Source organism: Arachis hypogaea, chromosome 20 (assembly GCF_003086295.3).
Source record: "Arachis hypogaea cultivar Tifrunner chromosome 20, arahy.Tifrunner.gnm2.J5K5, whole genome shotgun sequence".
In the NCBI taxonomy this organism is placed as follows: domain Eukaryota; kingdom Viridiplantae; phylum Streptophyta; class Magnoliopsida; order Fabales; family Fabaceae; genus Arachis; species Arachis hypogaea.
The window spans coordinates 83,194,851-83,217,919 of NC_092055.1; the positions used below are offsets into that span (position 1 = coordinate 83,194,851).

At 35.2% G+C, this 23,069-nt stretch overlaps 2 long non-coding RNA genes across 3 annotated transcripts; both read left to right on the plus strand.

Annotated features, from left to right (window-relative positions):
* Positions 1-830: 830 nt before the first annotated feature.
* Positions 831-4,910, plus strand: LOC112786690 (uncharacterized). Its single transcript, XR_011878381.1, has 4 exons — positions 831-1,300; positions 1,391-1,497; positions 1,618-1,804; positions 4,703-4,910. It is a non-coding gene; the product is annotated as an uncharacterized lncRNA (long non-coding RNA).
* A 2,817-nt stretch (positions 4,911-7,727) lies between these two features.
* LOC112786829 (uncharacterized) lies at positions 7,728-11,801 on the plus strand. 2 transcript variants are annotated; one of them, XR_003194346.3, is made up of 4 exons: positions 7,728-8,191; positions 8,302-8,388; positions 8,509-8,695; positions 11,594-11,801. It is a non-coding gene; the product is annotated as an uncharacterized lncRNA (long non-coding RNA). The 2 variants fall into 2 exon arrangements; XR_011878382.1 differs by having other exon boundaries at positions 7,795-8,191; positions 8,484-8,695.
* Positions 11,802-23,069: the final 11,268 nt, after the last annotated feature.

The following is a 23,069-nucleotide window of genomic DNA, read 5'->3' on the forward strand; positions in this document are numbered from 1 at the left end:
TAGTTTTATTTTGAAATCAATTAATATTTTTAAGTAATCTTATTATAATAGAATATTTTGTATAATTTTAGTAATTGAAAAATAAGAAAGAATTGTATAATTTAATTTAAGTGACTTTTATTCTGAAAAGGTTACGATTTATTTTATTGATTTGATATCTTATTTTATAAATTAATCAATTGAGAGTAATTAAATTAGTTTACTAATATTTGGAGTTAATTCAATTAATATTCTTGTGTAAATTTTTATAGTTGGTTATTTTATATATTTTGAAAATTGTATAATTTAATTTAAATAATTTTTATTATGGATAAATTATGGTTTATTTTATTAGTTTGAGCTCCTAGAGATTAATTTATTAGGAATGATTAAATAGATTTTTATAAATACTTTAAGTTTAAGTAATTTTATTATAATTAGATATTTTGTAAATTGAAATTAAAGTTTCAGTGATAGAAAAATAATAAAAAGTTATATTATTTAATTTGAATAATTAGTTTTGAGTTTAAACTACATTTTATAAAAATGTAATTATTATATTTACTTTATGATTTAGATTAAAAATAATTATTTGAGCTCGTTAATAGATTGATAGATAAAATCTTATGCATTTTAAAAGTAATCTTTATAGCATTATATTTAAATTCTAAATTGTTATCCTATCATAAATGTTTTGTAAAATTGTTAAATTACTCGTATATATTTTTCCTAGTCTTATATTTCTTATTTTATACGTACTGTTAGTATCTAATACGTGTACTCCCTAACCAATTAAACGCACACACGCACCGGTATACTTATCTCCTCCTTATAACCCCACGTTTATCCACTCTCACAATTTATCTTCAAAAGAACGTATATCATATATATGTTGATAGCAAAATAAAAGAGGAAAGCAAAAATTAGAGTGGGAGAGACAGAGAGGGAGAGTCCGAACCAAAGGGAGCCAGAGGATGAGAAGGAGAGGAGAGGGGAAGGGAAGGAAGAGGCGTTGCCGGTGATGAACACAGCCACCGTCGCCGCTGTCTGACCGCCACACCACCAAACCCTAGCCGTCATAGAGGAGAGGGTGATCGAAGTAGAGAAGCACCGCGTGAAGGAGGGAAGTTCCATCGCCGGCGCTGCTGTTAGTGGAAGCCGCTACCACCGCAGCGGGGAAAACGAACATGGGAGAAGAGGTTTCGTTGATGCTGTGACAGAGGAAGAGGACGAGACGTGTGTGAGAGAGTGACGCACCGAGGAGGGACCATTCCTCTGCCGCTGCCGCTGCCGGAATTTCTGGTTGCCGCCATGATTAATGGTGAGTCAGTTAAACCCTAGCCATGAGAACCACCATCTCTGAACCTTTATTGCTCTGTAAATACCCTGTATCTGCCTCTGATGTCCTTAGTTATATGATGTTTGCTGGAGTTTGTCCCAATTGGACCCACTGGCGAAGGTGTTGCCGCTGCCGGAAGCCAACGCCGGGCTGTTGCTGGTTCTGATTCTATTACCTTGGTACTGGTCTAATCTTTTCTTTGGGACTTGTCCATTTGCACGCTCTGTTTTGGCACTGGTATAGTTGTTATATTCTTGTTTTAATTCAATTTTAGTTTTTACTTTGTCGTCAATTCCCAGGGCTGTTTATGCCCTTGACTACATTAGATTCAAATTCTTGTCCTGCTGCAACCATCATCATTGCCGCGAAATTAAAGTTGTTGCTGTTCCAGTGGTGTCCTTGATTGCATTAGGATTGTTGTCACTGCTGTAAATTAGAAACGAAACGGGGGCAGTTGTGTTCAAATTCTGCAATTGCGACATCAAGGTAGGGGGTTTAAAACGGTTTGAATTTAAGAATGCCTACAAGGTTTATTGAATAACTGCAAATAGATTTAATAGATGTGAGTAATTGATTGATTATGTGAATATTGAATTGTGGCTGAAATTGTGATTGGAATGGTTGAGATTGTGATTTGAAATTGTTGATTGGTGATATTGATTGATTATGTAGATTGGGAATAGTTTGATGACTTATTGTTGAGAATTACTGAATTTTAATGGGTTATGTTGGATTTGTTGCTGTTGAGCTATTATTTGATATATTGTAATGTTAATGAGCTTGGTTGGTGGTTGATTTGGAATTGGTTTTGAAGGGTATTAAAGGGTTGGGTTTTGAATACAAAATGGTTTACTGAAAATCAGGTTTTCTTGAAATTAAACGGTAACTTTGAAAGTGAATCAATGGCTCTATAGTGACTGAAATGATGAGAATTTAAATGTTAAGTAAATTATATTAAGTGTGATTGTTGAGATTTAATTTTGAAGGTTTCATATTAACTGGAACATTAGTTATGATTTTTCAAAGTTAAATCGTGAATCTGATTTTCTGCACTATTTTAAATGAAATTAGAAAACTTGAAAATCTACAACTAATTCTATGATGATCGGATTTGCGTGGGACTAAGTCTGGATTAATATTGAGAATATAGGGAGTTGAACTGGTAAATTTAAGACTTTTTCATTAAGTTTATGAATTATGGTGAATTTTTGAATTGGGGATGTCAAATCTGGTTTTTCTGCAGAACGTTTAACACAGCAGCAACTTGATTCTACTATTGGAAATTCTGCAGTTGGAATTTTGAAATGGAACCAATTTTAAATGAAACTTTGTCTTATTACTTTAATTTCATAAAAATTTAGAATTGTTAGAGTTGTGGTTTTAAATATTTGGATTTTCAAAGAAAGATGTTTTATGCAGTAAAAGTCAGGCTTTGTTTTCTAAGTCAGTAACTTTGAGGCTTTATAATTTTTAATTCTGGAATGATATTGCGATGCAACCAATTTGAGGTGAAAGTTGAGTATGTATAGTATATATGATTCAATTTTTATGGTTTTTCATGTTTTAATAAGTGAGTTATGGGACATGGAAGAGGTTGTGTTCAATGATTTGTAAAACAGAATTCTGCAGAAAATTATCTAACTTCCAAGCTACGTAACTCCTTCATTAAAAATGGTATGACCCTGGAACCAATTGAGAAAGAAATTTGGATGAGTTATGTTTAACCACATTAATTTTGAAGGTAGTTTGATTTAATTTGGATTTTATATGAAATTTTAAATTTTGTATGCTGCTGCTGTCTTCTGGTTTTAAAATACTGCAGAGCAGTCACGGTTTTGCTTATATTCCGAAGTTAGAGTCAGCGAAAAATTGTGATTTTTAGTTTAATAGAAATCTTAATCCGAGACGGTCGCATGGATATAAAGTTTGCGTGATTCCGAATTCATTTGATATTTTAAAAACAAAATAGAAATTAGGCTGCCAGGTTGTGTTGACAATTATTTTGGATATGGAATTTAAGAAATAGATTTTCTATACTATTATCAAATGTTTTTGAGAATATATATTGCTGTGGCAACTGCTGAAAGAGGCTGATGAAATTTTGAGAAAGAAGGAACCCGTAAGGGTGGCTAAGTCCTATTTTTAAAGGAGATTATGTCCAAATTTTTATCAAAGTAAAAGGGCTTAATCAAAATAAATACTTGAGACTTGTTTAACGATAATAACTTTACTGATTCTTTTGAGAAAATATATTTGGTTTATAAAGGTGCTAGTAAGGACAGGGGTTTTGTCCCGCTTGCATATTTACAATTACAAAAGAGTAAAGAGATAAAGAGAAAAAGAGTAATATAGATACAGATGAAAGAGTATTCAGAGAAAAGTAAAGAGATACAGAGAACAGAACAACTAGAGTAGAGTAAAGAGATGCATAGAAAAGAGAAACCAGAGCAGAGTAAAGAGATATTTGTATATTTATATATATTAGTTGCTTGATGCAACCCATAGCTATATTTATATATATATATTAGTTGCTTAATGCAACACAGAGCTTCTGTAGGGAAACTAAGTTACCTACAGCCATTTTCCACTTCCCCAGAGCAGAGCAGAGTATATATATATTTTCCTGCAGTAAGCAGAGGCTGTCTCAAATGAGCGGCTATTATTATATGCGCATTTATTTAGGAACGGAAAATCGTATCTGGGAAAATCGGGACTACTCGTGACCGGATAAATGTCGGGATTGCGGGCAGCCAACCGACACATGAGCTCATGGCCGGTACTAGGACTAGACATTCATCATATGCATCTATGTGACATTGTTTGGGTGTGTATATTGTAATTGGTTTGCTTATGTGAATAATTCTGTTTAACTGCTAATTGCTATACTTGATGTAATTGCTCTTGATTGTGCTTGAATCTCTTTACTTGTGTTTGTATCTGATTGGCTGGGTTGTAGTGAATTGGGTGTTGATTGAGTTGCTTGAGCCTAAGGCCGTGATTGGTTTGTGGTTGAGGTTTCGTAAAGTATGAAAGTTTAAGCTGGTTCAGTATAGACTTAATAAACCTATGCTTGTAACAAATTAGTCATTCATACAGTCTAGGAAAACTTTTAAGGCACATATAAAGTAAAATATGGGTTTAGGATTTTGGATAATTATTTTAGGCTTCTAAAGAAGGTTTTAGATTTTTGAAAGTTGAGCCATTGGTTTTCAGAAGAAGTTTATATAAGGTGAGCGATGAATACTGCGAATGAAAGTAGTTTTCTTTTCAATGTCTCTAAATGAAATTAACTATTTGCGCTTTATTCTTTACTTTCACGGTATTCTCGACCTCTACTGAGAACATGTGGTTTGGTTCTCACCCCGAAATTTTCCACCCTTTCAGTGACACAGGTTTGAAGATGCAATTTGAAGCTGCGAGCGATTAATAGGTTTTCTTTATGGTTTTAATTGCTTTCATAGAATCCCCTCGCTCTTGTCCTTTGAGGTTTTATTTTAACAGAGGGGTAGGTGTTGTATTTGGGTTTATATGACTTCTTATGTATAAGAATTACTATTAATAATACTTATGTGATTGTTATTATTATTTGCAATGTTTATCCTTGATACATGTCATTAATGAATAAAAAAATTTTCTGGCATTTTCTTAAAACTGAAACACGAAATCGATACAAAGGCTCAGTAATTAAGTAGTTAATATTAGAAAAGGTCACGTAACGTTCTTTCTAGTAGAAATACCCTGACTTAAGCAAGGTATTTTGCTGGAAAGGATGTTACAATATGGTATCAGAGCAGTCTTTCCTGTAGAGCCTTGGGAATGGACTGACTATGCTTCATTGCATACTCTGAGTGTCTATCATGCCTTAAGACTTGTCTTGGTGACGAGAGTTTTTGTTTGATATGCATGACTGTCTGATGATTAACGCTATTAGTTTACCATTGCATACCTCATGGTATCAAGTTTGGCCAACTTAATACTAATGATTTATGTATATGGGAACACTAATAGGTTATCTTAGACGAAATAGAAGTGATAGGTTAACGCGAATTACGAGGTTTTGGGGAAACGTTAGAAACTAAGTTCTAGAGACTAGTTCCGTTTCGACGTATGCTCTTTATTCGTGCTTAGCGTTATCTCTTTCTCTACTAATTGTAATGGAATTTCTAATTTTTGATCTCTTTCTGACTAACCTTGTATTATCATTCGTGCACGTCCTTGCTTGCCTCTGTATCTGGTTGTTGTTTGAATCTTTTGGAACATTTATCCTTACCTTGCGAACTCTATGCTCCTTGCTCTGAACTCTGATTTATCTCGGTGCAACATACCATTTCTTGTAATTTCCTTCTTGAGTACTTGATTCAGATTCTCTTCGAGAAAAATTTCAATTTAAATCTTTTCTTACTTGACTATATCCACAACCCTTACTTAAATTTTGATGGGATTGTTTTTAATTCAGCCTAGACTTTCTTACATAAACTCTGAAGCTTCTTTATGTAGTTTAATCTTGTTTATCTGTGATATACCACTTATCTTTTATTGATTTATAGAAAATTTTATTTTTGAATTTATTCTTTGAATAGAAGCTGATTTTCTTCCAACTTTTTCATAATTTTATGGCTATTCTTACCTAATTATGTACTTAAGTATCCTCCAAGATTTTTAAAGAAAATATTTTGTCCTTAGCGCCAAACAAGCTTTAATTTACAAACCTCCCCTGATTTGTTTTGGTTTGAAATTAAATCGGTATAACATATTGTTTATACATAATTTAGTACTTTTGAAAAATGTTGGATTTAAATATTTTCTTTTAAAAAAAAAAATAAACTAATTCCCTCTATTTCAAATTGAAGTTGTTCAAAATCATTGTACTATTTTCCCTAATGATGCTTATATTGAAATTGTTTGATTCAAAATTCCTTCCTAAGCTTCGAATTAACTCCCTTTATGCTACATTTCGTTGCTTATATATATTCTTCTTGTTTGGTAATCTCATGTATTCCTTCAGAACCTTGCGAAATACCATCTTGTGCAATTGCAAACTTGAGTATTCTTCTAATTTCTCGCATAAATCTTTTGTGCCGTTTATCTTTCTCTTCTCATGTTTCGTATTCCTTATACGCGCTAGTTCTTAGGGACGCGATTTGTGCATGTGGAAAGTGAATCTGGTCAGTATGCGAAGTTATAAGGAGTTTAATTTTGAGGCGAGGAGAGGAAGTGATCATGCTTTGTTAAGAGTTTTGAACGAACATTGTGCCTATTTAATTTTAAATTTTGAAATTTGGTTTGTGTCAAGTTATTTTTATTAACTTTTGCATCACCTAATATATTTTCTTCTATGTTTGTGATATAATTTTCTTGGTATCTTTAAAATATTTGAAAGGGGATGTGAATATGAATTTTTTCTCCATCTTATATCAATTTTCGAGGGCGAAAATTTTTGTAAGTTGGATAGAATGTAACATCCTGCATTTTTGAAAATCTAAATATAAATAAATTGTGATTTTATCTTGTTAAGTTTAAACATTATAATTTTAGAAATTATTTTGTTAGAAATAATTAAATAGATTCAGAGATAGTTTTATTTTGAAATCAATTAATATTTTTAAGTAATCTTATTATAATAGAATATTTTGTATAATTTTAGTAATTGAAAAATAAGAAAGAATTGTATAATTTAATTTATGTAACTTTTATTCTGAAAAGGTTACGATTTATTTTATTGATTTGATATCTTATTTTATAAATTAATCAATTGAGAGTAATTAAATTAGTTTACTAATATTAGGAGTTAATTCAATTAATATTCTTGTGTAAATTTTTATAGTTGGTTATTTTATATATTTTGAAAATTGTATAATTTAATTTAAATAATTTCTATTATGGATAAATTATGGTTTATTTTATTAGTTTTAGCTCCTAGAGATTAATTTATTAGGAATGATTAAATGGATTTTTATAAATACTTTAAGTTTAAGTAATTTTATTATAATTAGATATTTTGTAAATTGAAATTAAAGTTTCGGTGATAGAAAAATAATAAAAAGTTATATTATTTAATTTGAATAATTAGTTTTGAGTTTAAACTACATTTTATAAAAATGTAATTAGTATATTTACTTCATGATTTAGATTAAAAATAATTATTTGAGCTCGTTAATAGATTGATAGATAAAATCTTATGCGTTTTAAAAGTAATCTTTATAGCATTATATTTAAATTCTAAATTGTTATCCTATCATAAATGTTTTATAAAATTGTTAAATTACTCGTATATATTTTTCCTAGTCTTATATTTCTTATTTTATACGTACTGTTAGTATCTAATACGTGTACGCCCTAACCAACTAAACTCACACACGCACTGGTATACTCATCTCCTCCTTATAACCCCACATTTATTCACTCTCACAATTTATCTTCAAAAGAACGTATATCATATATATGTTGATAGCAAAATAAAAGGGGAAGGCAAAAATTAGAGTGGGAGTGACGGAGAGGGAGAGTCCGAACCAAAGTGAGCCAGAGGATGAGAAGGAGAGGTGAGGGGAAGGGAAGGAAGAGGCGTTGCCGGTGATGAACACAGCCACCGTCGCCGCTGTCTGACCGCCACACCACCAAACCCTAGCCGTCATAGAGGAGAGGGTGATCGAAGTAGAGAAGCACCGCGTGTTGGAGGGAAGTTCCATCGCCGGCGCTGCTGTTAGTGGAAGCCGCTACCACCGCAGCGGGGAAAACGAACATGGGAGAAGAGGTTTCGTTGATGCTGTCACAGAGGAAGAGGACGAGACGTGTGTGAGAGAGTGACGCACCGAGGAGGGACCATTCCTCTGCCGCTGCCGCTGCCGGAATTTCTGGTTGCCGCCATGATTAATGGTGAGTCAGTTAAACCCTAGCCATGAGAACCACCATCTCTGAACCTTTATTGCTCTGTAAATACCCTGTATCTACCTCTGATGTCCTTGGTTATATGATGTTTCCTGGAGTTTGTCCCAATTGGAGCCACTGGCGAGGGTGTTGCCGCTGCCAGAAGCCAACGCCGGGCTGTTGCTGGTTCTGATTCTATTACCTTGGTACTGGTCTAATCTTTTCTTTGGGACTTGTCCATTTGCACGCTCTGTTTTGGCACTGGTATAGTTGTTATATTCTTGTTTTAATTCAATTTTAGTTTTTACTTTGTCGTCAATTCCCAGGGCTGTTTATGCCCTTGACTACATTAGATTCAAATTCTTGTCCTGCTGCAACCATCATGATTGCCGCGAAATTAAAGCTGTTGCTGTTCCAGTGGTGTCCTTGATTGCATTAGGATTGTTGTCACTGCTGTAAATTAGAAACGAAACGGGGGCAGTTGTGTTCAAATTCTGCAATTGCGACATCGAGGTAGGGGGTTTAAAACGATTTCAATTTAAGAATGCCTACAAGGTTTATTGAATAACTGCAAATAGATTTAATAGATGTGAGTAATTGATTGATTATGTGAATATTGAATTGTGGCTGAATTTGTGATTGGAATGGTTGAGATTGTGATTTGGAATTGTTTATTGGTGATATTGATTGATTATGTAGATTGGGAATAGTTTGATGACTTATTATTGAGAATTACTGAATTTTAATGGGTTATGTTGGATTTGTTGCTGTTGAGCTATTATTTGGTATATTGTAATGTTAATGAGCTTGGTTGGTGGTTGATTTGGAATTGGTTTTGAAGGGTATTGAAGGGTTGGATTTTGAATACAAAATGGTTTACTGAAAATCAGGTTCTCTTGAAATTAAACGGTAACTTTGAAAGTGAATCAGTGGCTCTATAGTGACTGAAATGATGAGAATTTAAATGTTAACTAAATTATATTAAGTGTGATTATTGAGATTTAATTTCGAAGGTTTCATATTAACTGGAACATTAGTTATGATTTTTCAAAGTTAAATCGTGAATCTGATTTTCTGCACTATTTTAAATGAAATTAGAAAACTTGAAAATCTATAATTCTATGATGATCGGATTTGCGTGGGACTAAATCTGGATTAAGATTGAGAATATAGGGAGTTGAACTGGTAAATTTGAGACTTTTTTATTAAGTTTATGAATTATGGTGAATTTTTGAATTGGGGATGTCAAATCTGGTTTTTCTGCAGAACGTTTATCACAGCAGCAACTTGATTCCTCTATTGGAAATTCTGCAGTTGGAATTTTGAAATGGAACCAATTTTAAATGAAACTTTGGTCTTATTACTTTAATTTCATAAAAATTTAGAATTGTTAGAGTTGTGGTTTTAAAGATTTGGATTTTCAAAGAAAGATGTTTTATTTAGTAAAAGTTAGGCTTTGTTTTCTAAGTCAGTAACTTTGAGGCTTTATAATTTTTAATTCTGGAATGATATTGAGATGCAACTAATTGGAGGTGAAAGTTGAGTATGTATAGTATATATGATTCAAATTTCATGGTTTTTCATGTTTTAATAAGTGAGTTATGAGACTTGGAAGAGGTTGTGTTCAATGATTTGTAAAACAGAATTCTGCAGAAAATTATCTAACTTCCAAGCTACGTAACTCCTTCATTAAACATGGTATGACCCTGTAACCAATTGAGAAAGAAATTTGGATGAGTTATATTTAACCACATTAATTTTGAAGGTAGTTGGATTTAATTTGGATTTTATATGAAATTTCAAATGTTGTATGCTGCTGCTGTCTTCTGGTTTTAAAATACTGCAGAGCAGTCACGGTTTTGCTTATATTTCCGATACTAGAGTCAGCGAAAAATTATGATTTTTAGTTTAATAGAAAGCTTAATCCGAGACGGTCGCATGGATATAAAGTTTGCGTGATTCCGAATTCATTTGATATTTTAAAAACAAAATGGAAATCAGGCTGCCAGGTTGTGTTGACAATTATTTTGGATATGGAATTTAAGAAATAGATTTTCTATACTATTATCAAATATTTTTGAGAATATATATTGCTGTGGCAACTGCTGAAAGAGGCTGATGAAATTTTGAGAAAGAAGGAACCCGTAAGGGTGGCTAAGTCCTATTTTTAAAGGAGATTATGTCCAAATTTTTATAAAAGTAAAAGGGCTTAATCAAAACGAATACTTGAGACTTTTTTAACGATAATTACTTTACTGATTCTTTTGAGAAAATATATTTGGTTTATAAAGGTGCTAGCAACGACATGGGTTTTGTCCCGCTTGCATATTTACAATTACAAAAGAGTAAAGAGATAAAGAGAAAAAGAGTAATATAGATACAGATGAAAGAGTATTCAGAGAAAAGTAAAGAGATACAGAGAACAGAACAACTAGAGTAGAGTAAAGAGATGTAGAGAAAAGAGAAACCAGAGCAGAGTAAAGAGATATTTGTATATTTATATATATTAGTTGCTTGATGCAACCCATAGCTATATTTATATATATATATTAGTTGCTTAATGCAACACAGAGCTTCTGTAGGGAAACTAAGTTACCTACAGCCATTTTCCGCTTCCCCAGAGCAGAGCAGAGTATATATATATAGTTTCCTGCAGTAAGCAGAGGCTGTCTCAAATGAGCGGCTATTATTATATGCGCATTTATTTAGGAACGAAAAATCGTATCTGGGAAAATCGGGACTACTCGTGACCGGATAAATGTCGGGATTGCGGGCAGCCAACCGACACATGAGCTCATGGCCTGTACTAGGACTAGACATTCATTATATGCATCTATGTGACATTGTTTGGGTGTGTATATTGTAATTGGTTTGCCTATGTGGATAATTCTGTTTAACTGCTAATTGCTATACTTGATGTAATTGCTCTTGATTGTGCTTGAATCTCTTTACTTGTGTTTGTATTTGATTGGCTGGGTTGTAGTGAATTGGGTGTTGATTGAATTGCTTGAGCCTAAGGCCGTGATTGGTTTGTGTTTGGGGTTTAGTAAAGTATGAAAGATTAAGCTGGTTCAGTATAGACTTAATGAACCTATGCTTGGAACAAATTAGTCATTCATACAGTCTAGGAAAACTTTTAAGGCACATATAAAGTAAAATATGGGTTTAGGATTTTGGATAATTAATTGATGCTTCTAAAGAAGGTTTTAGATTTTTGAAAGTTGAGCCATTGGTTTTCAGAAGAAGTTTATATAAGGTGAGCGATGAATACTGCGAATGAAAGTAGTTTTCTTTTCAATGTCTCTAAATGAAATTAACTATTTGCGCTTTATTCTTTACTTTCATGGCATTCTCGACCTCTACTGAGAACATGTGGTTTGGTTTTCACCCCGAAATTTTCCACCCTTTCAGTGACACAGGTTTGAAGACGCAATTTGAAGCTGCGAGCGATTAGTAGGTTTTCTTTATGGTTTTAACTGCTTTCGTAGAATCCCTTCGCTCTTGTCCTTTGAGGTTTTATTTTAACAGAGGGGTAGGTGTTGTATTTGGGTTTATATGACTTCTTATGTATAAGAATTACTATTAATTATACTTATGTGATTGTTATTATTATTTTCAATGTTTATCCTTGATACATGTCATTAATGAATAAAAACAAAATTTTCTGGCATTTTCTTAAAACTGAAACACGAAATCGATACAAAGGCTTAGTAATTAAGTAGTTAATATTAGAAAAGGTCACGTAACGTTCTTTCTAGTAGAAATACCCTGACTTAAGCAAGGTATTTTGCTGGAAGGGATGTTACATGGGTTAATTCCAACGTTAGTGACAATGTTGGGTGTCACTAATGTTGGCGATCACCTCCCTTCTTCACGTTAACTTCCACGTTAACTAAGTTAACGTGGGAGTTAACGTGGCTTATTGGGGCTTGTGTGGGTTCCTTCCAATGTTAGTGACAATGTTTGGTATCACTAACGTTGTCGACCACTTTGTCTCCTCACGTTAGCTTTCACGTTAACTAGGTTAACGTGGAAGTTAACGTGGCTTATTGTGACTTGGCCAACGTTAGTGACAAAGTTGAATGTCACTAACGTTGGCTTCCCCTTTACTTCTTAACGTTAGAGGCCACGTTAATTAAGTTAACGTGGCAACTAACGTGGCCACTTATGACCTTGGTCCAACGTTAGTGATAATGTTAAGTGTCACTAACGTTGGCTCCATTTCCTTTCTTCCACGTTAGAGTTCACGTTAACTTAGTTAACGTGACTCTTAACGTGGGCAATGATGGCTTCGAGAGCGTTATTGGCAATTTCTTTTCTCATTAACTTTGCAAGTTACTCCCATTCCACGTTAGTGTTAACGTTAGTGTAACTAACGTAGCCACTAATGTGGTTCTTCTTTGCTTCCTTTGTCCTGAAATCAAGCAATAAAGTGCATCAAAGTTCTAGTCCAAGTCATGGGAAATGCAACATCCAATTTGTCCTTAAATTCATGCAAAATCCTCATGAAATCATGTAAAGTGCACAATGTATGCTTGAATCAAGATGTAAGTGAATATCTACCCAAAACTAGCTTATTTCCTAAGGAAATGCATGAAACTACCCTAAAAATAGTAAAGAAAAGGCCAGTAAAACTGGCCAAAATGCCCTGGCATCAGTGCACTGGGTCGTCCAAGTAATAAACCTTACGTGAGTAAGGGTCGATCCCACAGAGATTGTCTGCTTGAAGCAAGCTATGGTCATCTTGCAAATCTCAGTCAGGCAGATTCAAATGGTTATGGGATTTTGATAATTAAAATATAAATAACAAAAAATAAGATAGAGATACTTATGTAATTCATTGGTGAGAATTTCAGATAAGCGTATGGAGATGCTTTGTTCCTTCTGAACCTCTGCTTTTCTACTACCTTCATCCAATCATTCATACTCCTTTCCATGGCAAGCTGTATGTTGGGCATCATCGTTGTCAATGGCTACTTCCCGTCCTCTCAGTGAAAATGGTCCAAATGCGCTGTCATCTGTCGGTTCTCGATCATGTTGGAATAGGATCCAATGATCCTTTTGCATCTATCACTACGCCCAACACTCGCGAGTTTGAAGCTCGTCACAGTCATCCCTTCCCAGATCCTACTCGGAATACCACAGACAAGATTTAGACTTTCCGGATCTCAAGAATGGCCGCCAATAATTCTAGCTTATACCACGAAGACTCCGATCTTTTGGAATGGAGGCTAAGAGATAAACGCTCAATCCAAGGTAGAACGAAAGTGGTTGTCAGGCCGCGTTCATAGGTTGAGAATAGTGATGAGTGTCACGGATCATCATATTCATCATGGTTGAAGTGTAAGAGAATATCTTAGAATAGGAATAAGCTTGAATTGAATAAGAAAACAATAGTACTTTGCATTAATTCATGAGGAACAGCAGAGCTCCATACCTTAATCTATGGTGTGTAGAAACTCTACCATTGAAAATACATAAGTGATGAAGGTCCAGGCATGGCCGAATGGCCAGCCTACTAAACATGATCTCTGAACATAAAATTATTCAAAGACTAACCAGAGATATAAAATAAATCACTAAAAGTAGTTTTTATACTAAACTAGTAGCTAGGGTTACATAAGATAAGTAAATGATGTAGAAATCCATTTTCGGGCCCACTTGGTGTGTGCTTGGGCTGAGCATTGAGCTTTCATGTGTAGAGACTCTTTTTGGAGTTAAATGCCAGGTTGTAGCCTATTTCTGGCATTTAACTCTGGTTTGCAACCTGTTTCTAGCGTTTAACTTTAGAATAGGGCAGGAAGTTGGCGTTTGAACGCCAGTTTGTGTCGTCAAAACTCGGGCAAAGTATGGACTATTAGATATTTCTGGAAAGCCCTGGATGTTTACTTTCCAACGCAATTGATAGCGCGCCAATCGGGCTTCTTTAGCTCCAGAAAATCCATTTCGAGTGTAGGGAGGTCAGAATCCAACAGCATCTGCAGTCCTTTTTCAGCCTCTAAATCAGATTTTTGCTCAAGTCCCTCAATTTCAGCCAGAAAATATCTAAAATCACAGAAAAACACACAAACTCATGGTAAAGTCTAGAAATGTGATTTTTATTTAAAAACTAATAAAAACATAGTAAAAACTAACTAAATTATACTAAAAACTACCTAAAAACAATGCCAAAAAGCGTATAAATTATCCGCTCATCAGTCAGCCCAGTACAGGTGGTTCCCAAGAAGTCTGGCATCACAACAGAGAAGAATGAGAATGGCCACAAGGGTTCAAAACTCCTGGAGGGTGTGCATTGACTATAGGCACCTCAACCAGGCTACTCACAAGGATCACTACCCGTTACCGTTCATCGATCAAATGCTTGATCGCCTGTCAGGTAAATCACACTACTGTTTTCTAGATGGTTACACTGGCTATTTCCAAATTCATATAGCTCCTGAAGATCAAGAGAAAACTACTTTTACATGTCCCTTTGGAACGTATGCATATAAGACAATGCCCTTTGGCTTATGTAATGCACCAGCAACGTTTCAAAGATGCATGATGAGTATTTTCTCAGATCTTCTTGAGAGCTACGTGGAAGTTTTTATGGATGACTTTAGCATGTATGGTGGTTCTTTTGACCTTTGCTTGGATAGTTTAGCTACAGTATTAGAAAGATGTGTTAGTTCAAACCTTGTACTGAATTTTGAAAAATGTCATTTTATGGTAAAACAAGGTATTGTTCTAGGACATGTTATTTCTAATACTGGTATTTCAGTTGATCCAGCAAAGGTAGATGTTATTTCTGGTTTACCTTACCTTTCCTCCGTGAGGGAAGTCTGTTCATTTCTTGGTCATGCAGGGTTTTACCGGCGATTTATGAAGGACTTCAGTAAGGTAGCATTGCCTTTATTCCGACTACTGCAGAAGGATGTCGAGTTTGAGCTGAGTGAGGACTGCATGGAAGCATTTGACAAGTTGAAGATTGCCTTGACTCAAGATCCTATTGTGAGAGGGCCCGACTGGAGTCAGCCATTTGAGATAATGTGTGACGCCTCTGATGCCAGGGCATCTTGGCTAGTTTCACAAGCCATTTTTAGTTTGTTTTAGAGTAGTTTCAAGCATTTCTTAGGCAATAAGTAAGTATTTGGATGAGAAATTCATGCTTGTCTTGATTCGATCAAACATTGCTAATTTTGTGTATTGTCATGAGATTTATGCAAAGAATTGTTTGATGCCATGAATGATGAATTATCTTGTGATTAAGGCAATACTTTGATACATTTTGTTTGGTTGATGATAGGTAAGAAGAAGCTAAGAATAGGAAAGGCAAAGAAGCAACAAGAAAGCCATGAAAGTAAGCAAAGGGAAGCAACGTTGGAGGCAAAGTTGGTGCTCCAACGTTGCTGGAAACGTTGCTCCCCACAGCCTGAAGGGGTATACTTCCAACAAGAATACCTTGAGCTATAGAGCTCCAAATGAAGTGATTCCAAAAGCATTGGAAAGTAGGGGTCGAGCGATTTCCAAGCGTATATGGCACTACATGGTGGACACTAAAATTAAGGGAGAAAACTGCCCTTAAAAGTGCATAAACGAACATGGTACCAACCTGTAGTAAGGCCAGCTGACCTCTGCACCTTCGATGAAGTATAACTCAAGCTGCGGAGCTCCAAATGATGCACTTCCAACGGCATTGGAAAGAAGACATTCAGGGGTTTCCAACAATATATAATAGTATGGGGTGAACAGCACGTTTGGGCTTCCGAATCTGGCAATGTTCCCAATGTTGGTGCAAACGTTGGTGTGCCAACGTTGCCTCCAACGTTGCACACTTACGCCAGCATCCCTGTCCCCTTCAAAGGAGCATAACTTGAGTTGCAGATGTCCAATTGAGGTGATTCCAGTTGGGTTAGAAAGCTGACATTCAGAGATTTCCAACCATATATAATAGTCTATAGTGGGCATGAAATTTGAAACATTGACAAGAGGACAAAGTAACGTCCCCAGGGCTTGATGTGCAACATTCAGTTTGGAACTTGAGAATTTGGCATCCACGCGTACGCGTAGGTGACGCGCACGCATGGATATGCGAACGTTGGAGTCCAACATTGCCTCAAACGTTAGCCTCCAACGTCCGCAATAAGATTTCAGAAATGGGAGTTGGGAATTTTGCATCGACGCGTACGCTTCAATGACGCGTATGCGTGAACATACTTTTTCAGCCCAACCACGCGCACGCGTACGGCACGCGTGAAATGGAAAATTTGACTATTCACACGTACGCGTAGGTCACGCGTAAGCATGAATAGCAAAACGTTGGCCCTCCAACGTTGAGTCAAACACCAATTACAGCAAACTAGAACTGAATTTTCAAAGGACGTTTGGCCCAACGTTTGCCCTCAAACGTGATAACCAACGTTAAAGCCAATTCAATTCCAAATTGCACTTATACAGAATATGAAAGTTAGTTGCCAATTCCCATCACTAAGAATCATTCCTCATTGCTTCAATCAAGGCCAAGGCCCACATCCAAATACTTGATCCAATTGAAGATGAAAAGATGTTTATAAATAGAAGAATTGTTGAAGATTAGAGGAGCTCTCTGAGAGGCCCTGAGGGGCTCTGGGAGTTCAGAATTCTGTTATTTCTCTTCTGCACTTTTTTCCTTTTTTAGTTTTATGTATTTTCTTTTTTTTTTTTTTACTTTCTAGCTAGGCTTTAATTTTCATGCACTCTTCTTCTATGTAAATTGAATTGAGCTATGAACAACTAACCTCTTTCATTGGGTTAGGGAGCTCTGTGTAATTCAATGGATCAATAGTAGTTTTCATTCATCTTCTTCTTTCTTTTCTCTTGATTTTACTAGAAAGTTTTCAGTCTTCATCTAATTGAATAGTTATGTTGGGAAAGAAGCTATTCATTATTGGATCTCCTTGGAACCTTGGAAGAGGAATGAGGAGATCATGCTAGATTGGGGTTTGGATGGATATAGTGACATGTAATCCTACCAACACTTTGATCTATGAATTTGTGTGGTATAATCAGTGACCAAACTTAATCTCTTCCCATGAGAACTTTAATCAAGGAATTGGACAATTGTTCATGCTTAGGGAGATTTGTGAGTCAAGGAATTGGGATCCAATCACTTAAGATTGCCAAGGAGATCAATGAATACATTGATTCCAGAAGAGACAAAGATGAATTTGATGCGGAGAATTATATATCTCCTGAACCCAATGAACTCCCCATTCTCTGATCTAGCCATTCTATTTACCTTCTGCTCTTTAATTTCATGCTAATTACCCATTCCCATTTAATTTCTTGCATTTTAAGCTTTTGCAATTTAATTCCCTGCAATTTAATTTCCAGCTTCTTTAATTTCTTGCAATTTAAGTTTCCCGCCAATTTACTTTCTGCAATTCCCAATTCAATTTTGATTTAGCTCAACTAGTAAACTTCTTCAATTATAATTGATCGATCTACCAATCCCTGTGGGATTCGACCTTACTCTTTTGTGAGTTTTTACTTGACGACAATCTGGTGCACTTGCCGGAAGGAAATTGTTGAGAGACAGTTTTTGCCTATCAGCCTCCAACTATGTGGTAGGAGTGGCGTTGGCTCAGCGCGAAGGTAAAGACCCTTATATAATTGCTTATGCTTCTAAGACCATAGACGCTGCTCAGTTTTTGAGCTAAGAACACAAGCATGTGAGTTTTGAGCCCAATTGTGTGGTTACATTTTATAACCACTTATTTTCCATTCTTGTGTGTATTGTTCTCTTTCTATGATTGTAATCTTTGATTTGTTTGATTTTATATGTCCATTGTTCCATGTATACATGCATTTATATGATTGAGGCCATCATTTCATTTAGCTCACTTACCCAAATAGGCTACCTTTCATCAATCATTGTTAGCCAATTTTGAGCCTATTTAATCCCTTTTGTTCTTAATTTTTAGCACATCACTATCCCTAAGTGAAAAATAATAAATGTCCCTTAATTTGGATCTTTGATTAGCTTAGGCTAGTGAGGGTGTGTATCAATTGGGTATGGAAAACTTGGGACATTGGTTGAGGTAAAAGTATATTTTGTATTTTTGTTAAAAAACATGGGATTGGGTACGTGCTTATGCATTGAATATGTAAATCCATATGCATTGATACGTTTGTATGTACTTTGTTGTGAAAAAAAATGTGAAAAAAGAATATATAGAATATAGAAAAAAAATAATAAAAGAAAAAAAATATAAAAAAAATGAAATAAAAAGGGGACAAAAATGCCCCAAAGTAAAGTAACAATAACAATGCATATGGAATATGAATTAAAGAGAATGCATGAGTATGTGAAAAAAAGTGGGAATCATTGGTAGCTAGGCATTGTATTAGAATTGTATAGGTTGTTATAAGTTATTCGGTGAGAGCTTAGGTTAATCAAAGATTCAAATTTCAAGCTCATTTGACCATATGCATCCTTACCTTTACCCTAGCCCCATTACAACCAACGAATAAGTCCTCATGATAAAGGTATGCATGCATTGAATAATTGTTGATTGTTAGATGAAAAACAAATCTTAGAAAGTATGAGTAGAAGAGAATTGAGTAAATCGGCCCTATACACTTGAGCGACTAGAGCGGATACACTACCGGTGAGGGTTCGTTACTCAATTCCTTGTTCCCGGCTATCATGAGCTTTCTTCTTGCAAGTCTATTTGAACTTCATTTTGATATTTAAATTGGTAGAGTTTATGAGTCGTCATATGACCTTTTCCCTACTTACTTATATATGTTCTTGGAGATTGATTCATTTTTAACCAAGTAGATAGAATCATTTTGCATTTAGTTGCATTCATTCAGATAGGTTGTATATAGTTTCTTTGCATCGAATAAATGTTCGTACCCTTGTTCTTGTCCTTCTTTATTCTTAGCATGAGGACATGCTTGGTTTAAGTGTGGGGAGGTTTGATAAACCCCAATTTTGTGGTTTATCTTGTGTTTAATTTGGAGGATTTTATCAACTTTTCTCACATTTATTCAATGAAATAGCATGGTTTTGTAATTCTCCCTAAATTTGTACTTAAATGTGAAAACATGCTTTTTAGGCTTTAAATTTGCCAATTTTAATTCCATTCGATGCCTTGATATGTTTGTTAAGTAATTTCAGGTTTAGAAAGCAAAGATTGGATTGAAGGAATGAAGGAAAAGCATGCAAAGTGGGAGAACTCATGAAGAAATGAAGGAATCGTAAAGCTGTTAATCCTGATCTCTTCGCACTCAATCGATCATAACTTGAGCTACAGAGGTCCAAATGAGGTGATTCCAGTTGCGTTGGAAAGCTAACATCTGGGGCTTCAAAATGATATAAATTTTGCCATAGTTGTCTGGCGTCTAGAGATACGTGCGCGGTCACGCGTACGCGTCGGTGGATCAGTGTGGGTCATTTAATTTTGAAGAAAATGTGGCCAGTGATTTCTAGCTCATTTTGGGCCTAATCCAACTCATTTTTGATGCTATTGAACCCAAGGATTGAAGGGGAAATGAACCAAGTAGTCGTAGTTGAGTTTTTACCATGTTGTAGGTTAGAATTTTAGAGAGAGATGCTCTCCCTTCTCTCTAGAATTTAGGGTAGTTTAGGTTTAATTTTCTTAAATCCAATTTTCAATTCTTGTTTTGATTTAGTCTTCCCTTCTAATTTCTTGTTATTACATCTTTGTTCTTCTAGTTTTACTTGTCATTTCTTATTTTTCTCTCTTTAATGTTGACGAACCATTGTTGGATTTAATTTCTTTTTAATGCAATTTCATGTTTCTATGTTTCTTTTATGTTGATCTTGCTTGCTATTATTGATTTCTTGCTTATGATAGTTATGGATTTTGTTAATTCTTACATTTTATGATGTTTATTTTCCATGCACACTAGGTGTTTGATAAAATGTTTCCACTAGTTTTTGGGTAATTTTCTTTACTCTTGGCCTAGGCTAAGGGGATTGAGTGACCTTGAGTTATTGGTGATTTGAGAACCCTTGGTGATCAATTTGATACCCATTGACACTAACCCACTACTAATCTAATTAGTAGATAGGTTGCGACTGATGGGTTGATGTGATCAAGCCTATTTGACGTACCTCAAGCTTAGGAGTAGATATTACGTACTTAAAGCTTTTGGAGGTAGACTTAATTGGTTGGTCCCTCATAATTATCAATATTTGGTAGGTAGACAAGGATGGTGATCTCAATTACCTATGTCTAGCCAAGAGTTCTTTTCCTTTATTTTATTAAGTTCTTAGCATTTAAGTTCTGGTCATTTACATTTTCTTGTCAATTTCCAAATTAAACCCCCCTTGCATCTTCATAGCAAATAATTAAACACTTCATTGAAATTCCTTGTGAGACAACCCGAGGTTTCAATACTTCGGTTAATTAAACCAAATTTTTGATGTGAGAATTGTTTATTGGTTTGGAGCTATGCTTACAACGAAGTTCTTCTTTCTATTAGAGAAATTCTAGACCGACACACAATAATTCTCATTATCATTGGTTGAGAGCTATACTTGCAACGAGGATATTTCTCCTTTACCGAGAAGGAATTCTTAACCGACGGTTTCACTCGCATCACCTACCCACGCGTACGCGTGGGGTACGCGTGCGTGTCGCATGCGCCGCATCACTTGTTCAGCGCGCCGCCAGTCTCAATTTTCTCCCCCCTTCCAATCCTAATTCTCATTCAATCCTAATTCTTCCTTCTTCCCTTTCTATTCTTTTCCTCTTCCCACTTCTTACTCCTTTCTTCTTCCCTTCTTCAACCACCACCGGAGACCACCAACGCCAGCAACTACAATTTCCTTTTCTTTTCCTCTTCTATTCTCACTCCTCTTCTTTCATTCTTACTTCCACTCAACATCCTATTTTCACTTTCTTCTTAAGGTTTCTCTTCTTCCTTTCTCTTACTATTTCTTTCTTCCTTTATTTATTGCATTTGTTAATTTTATTTATTTTTAATTAGCTTAGTTATTTATACCTTCTTTCTCATTCTTTTATCTTGATTTTTATGTTGGTGTTGGAGCTTTATTTGGGTGATTACTTTGCTATATTTGAGCTTATGGGTTTTATGATGAGTAATTTGACAATTGACATTCTATTTTGGCTCTCATATTTGCATGCATTAATTGCTCTAATACTTACTTTTATATTGAACACCAAGTGTTTGTGAAAAAGCCAACATGGTATTTTGATATCTTTTCTATTTTATTCTTACTACTTTAATGCCTCTTTTTCACAACCTTTGAATTCCATGTGAGTTGAGTATATTAGTCATTAATTGTCAACATTCAAGTGCTCATTATTTTCTTCCATGTAATAATTATTATTGATATTGATGCTTGAGCTATGCCTCTGATGCCTCTTACTTGCATGCCTTAAACCCTCTTGCATCTAATTTTTACAACATGCCTTCATAATCTTAATTGATGTCTTACCTACATGTTGTAGCTACGATGTAAGTAAGCTATTATCTTTTCTTTGGCATTTATTATCACTTGGAATTTCTTCCTTCCGGTTTTTAGCTATCTATATTTAATATTCTTCCTCTTTCTTTCTTCCATAGGATGGGTACCAAGAAAGGAAAAGAGAAGGCTACTGACAAGACACCGTCAAGGCAAGGTACTAAAAGAGCGGCGGCTAAGGCGCAACCTACTAGAGGAGTTAAACCACCCACGAAGCTGGTAAAGCGGATAATCAAAGTTAATGAGGCAGAAAAGGCATTTCCTGCTAGGGACTCTGCATGGTTCACTAACCGTTACTGTGAGCAGATGTTCCCTATCCTGGCTGAGAAAAACTACAATAATGAGCACCTACTCATTCTTTCAACACACTTTGTTGATTTTGTGGAGTCCCGCATTGAAAAGAGACAGTGGGGATTCTTAAGGAGGCAGCCATGGGAGGCTAATCTATCATGGTTAGTAGAATTCTACTCCAACTTCCACTCGCGTACCATGGAGTTTGTCTATGTTTGTCAAAAGCAAGTCCCTGTCTCCGAAGGGGCCATTCAGAGAGTATTGGATCTCCCACCTAGCCCAGAGGGATTGGACACTTATCAAGACCGCGTCACCCGCGCGACCGCGTCGCCAGCGTCGCACAACCTATTTAGATTAGTGCCAATTTTCTTATCTTTTCTTTTCTAATCCTAATTTCTTCCTTTTCTCTCCTTTCTCACTTTCTTTTTCTTCTTCTCATCCTCTTTCCCTCTCATTCTATTTTATTTAATTTATTTGCATACTTTCATTCATTGCATTATTTTCATTGGTGTTAGAAATTTATTTGTGTCATTATTTTTATATATTTTTGGATTATTAAAATTGTTTGACAATTATATTTTACTTTTTAAAGGGTTGCTTGCATGTTCAATTTAATACTTTCAAATAGCTTATTTACCATGCACGCTATGTGTTTGTGAAAACGCCCGTATGGCATTGTGTATTATTTTTAAGATTTCTTTTAATCTACTATTATATATGCTTGTTTTTCACAAAACCACATTCATGTTAATTGCATGGTTTTACTTTTCCTTCCTTATTATGTGATGTATGTTAAAAACATGTTTCCTATGCTTTTAAATTAATTATTTTAATCACCTTTAATTCCATTCCATACCGTGATTAGTGTGTTGAGTAGTTTTCAGATCTTCTAAGGTAGGAATGACTTAAAGGATGGAAAGAAAACATACAAAAATGGAAGGAAAGCACAAAACGCAGCTTCTGAAGAAACTGGCATCCACGCGATCGCATGGGCGACGCGGACGCATGCCAAGCGCAAAGAAGCAGCGACGCGGCCACATGACTGACGCGACTGTGCGCCTTAAGCAGAACACACATGACGCGGTCGCATGACTGACGCGACCGCGTGACAAGGAA